Here is a 2,743-nt window from a genome sequence, read left to right as displayed (position 1 = left end):
CAGGTTGTGTTGTATGTAATCGTTCATCTATCCTCTCTGGTCTGTTGTACACTGGCGTAAATGAGTGGCTACTAGTGAGGAACGAGCTGGGTTAAGGTGTTATCTGAGCATGCTCTTGTGCTAACCGAGTGTATTCAGCATGCTCAAAATGTGTCTTCCGTCCCCGCGGCTGCATGGCTCGTGGTGGTTCGACAGCCGCAACACGTACAGGGATTGTCTCACCAGGGCTGTGGAGTCGGTTTCCGTGTCGGAGCCCATTTTGGTGGAGTTGGTGTCATGGCAATTGAGGAGTCGGAGGTTTTGGCTTACCGACTCCATAGCCCTGTATCTATCATACGGGTAATTTCTGCTTGTGTTGCGGCTGTCGAACAGTCATGAAGACATGCAGCTGTGGGGATTCGAACATATTTGTCGAGCATGCCGAAGACACTGAGCATGCTCAGATAACACCTTATCCCAGCACGCTCACTCATCACTAGTAACAATCCTACAAGGGATTGTTCATGTGTTATGTGCTTGCTGGCAGCAAATGGGAACTATTCCAGTAGGTGTACTGTCCTATAGCCATATTATTATTATTATTATTATTTATTGTTATAGCGCCATTTATTCCATGGCGCTTTACATGTGAGGAGGGGTATACATAATAAAAACAAGTACAATAATCTTAAACAATACAAGTCATAACTGGTACAGGAGGAGAGAGGACCCTGCCCGCGAGGGCTCACAATCTACAAGGGATGGGTGAGGATACAGTAGGCGAGGGTAGAGCTGATCATGCAGCGGTTTGGTCGATCGGTGGTTACTGCAGGTTGTAGGCTTGTCGGAAGAGGTGGGTCTTCAGGTTCTTTTTGAAGGTTTCGATGGTAGGCGAGAGTCTGATGTGTTGTGGTAGAGGGTTCCAGAGTAGGGGATGCACGAGAGAAATCTTGTATCCGATTGTGGGAAGAGGAGATAAGAGGGGAGTAGAGAAGGAGATCTTGTGAGGATCGGAGGTTGCGTGCAGGTAAGTACCGGGAGACGAGGTCACAGATGTATGGAGGAGACAGGTTGTGGATGGCTTTGTACGTCATGGTTAGGGTTTTGTACTGGAGTCTCTGGGCAATGGGGAGCCAGTGAAGGGATTGACAGAGGGGAGAGGCCAAGGAATAGCGGGGGGACAGGTGGATTAGTCGGGCAGCAGAGTTTAGAATAGATTGGAGGGGTGCAAGAGTGTTCGAGGGGAGGCCACAGAGCAGGAGGTTGCAGTAGTCAAGGCGAGAGATGATGAGGGCATGGACTACGATTTTTGCAGATTCATGGTTGAGGAATGAACGGATTCGTGAAATATTTTTGAGTTGAAAGCGGCAGGAAGTGGAAAGGGCTTGGATATGTGGTTTGAAGGAGAGATCAGCGTCAAGCCATAACAGATACTGGCCAAAAGCACAGTCATCTGGCCTGTGGATACACGTAACACTTACACCACAACTTTGAACCTCTATGTGGTAAACGTTGGACTCTGGTGTATCGTGGTTTGAGTATAAAGCCCTATTACACGCAACAATAATCGGGGATAAGGAATGGGAAGATGCGTTCCCAATCGTCAGCGCGTGTGAACGTGCCCATAATTGTCGCTTTTCTCATTCATCCGCTGATTTGGATTTTTTTATGTGGACATGATTTATTCTCATCTCTTCTGCCCGTGTAAACAGGATTTAACACCAATAATATCAGGTTGTATCAGCCTGAAGGATACAGCATCATGGGTTGTAAACTTCTTGATTATGTAGCGCACCGTGGACAAAGGAGCATCAAGATCTCTGGAGATGGACTTGAGATTGTTGATATTTTTTAACAATTTTGGTTTTCAAGTCCTCTTCTCCTCTTTCTATTCTCAATGCAACGATTTAGTTAACTTCTCCCTTTTTTATCTGGCTTCAGGAGTGATTTTCAGATTTCCCACACCTGTTACTTGCCACAGGGGAGTTTGAACGAGCATCACATGCTTGAAACAAAGTTGTTTACCCACAATTTTGTCAGGTCCATTTTTGGGGTTTTGTGGGAAATTATGTCGTGTGTGTGTGTGTGTGTGTGTTTTCAAATCAATACACACAAAAGAAATAAACCTGTGTGCCTATACCAAAACGTGTAACTGCAATGATTTTCTGGGAGAAATACCGTACTTCATTTTTTGGAACAATATTAAAGGTGCCAACACTTTCGTCCATGACTGTATGACAACAGCAATGTTGATAATGAGATTTCACAAAAAAAAGTTGCAGCCTGCCATTTTATTTTTGTGGATCTCCACGAATCTTGACGTTTGCGATGCAAGATTACCCGGAGATCCACAGCGGAGAGATCCCAATGGGACGTAAGCTGACGGATAAAACCCATAAAATCCATCAATTACGCAATGATCTTCAGCCAATGACCAAAAGCAATTTTTGCATCAGACGGATGAAATATTAGGAATTTTTAGACATTCTTGACAATGGCTTAAGCCACAAACTAGGGGAGAACTGATTCCAGGGGTTCAGAATGCTGGTCCCCCCCCCCCCCCCCCAAAAAAAAAAGAGAACTGGGGTTCTCCAAATGAGCTGAGAGAATGGAGGCGTAGTGTGTGCGCTCAGGCCGCACTCCATTCACTTCTATGGGACTGCCAGTACAGCTCTCTGCCAGGTCCACGGAGCACTGAACGTTCACATACATCAGTACTTTGGGACCCCCGTTGTCAGGTTTTGAGGGGATCTTTGCTGTCTAA

The sequence above is a fragment of the Ranitomeya imitator genome, chromosome 9 (genome assembly GCF_032444005.1).
Source record: "Ranitomeya imitator isolate aRanImi1 chromosome 9, aRanImi1.pri, whole genome shotgun sequence".
NCBI classification, from domain to species: domain Eukaryota; kingdom Metazoa; phylum Chordata; class Amphibia; order Anura; family Dendrobatidae; genus Ranitomeya; species Ranitomeya imitator.
Note: the sequence above shows the minus strand (reverse complement) of the source record.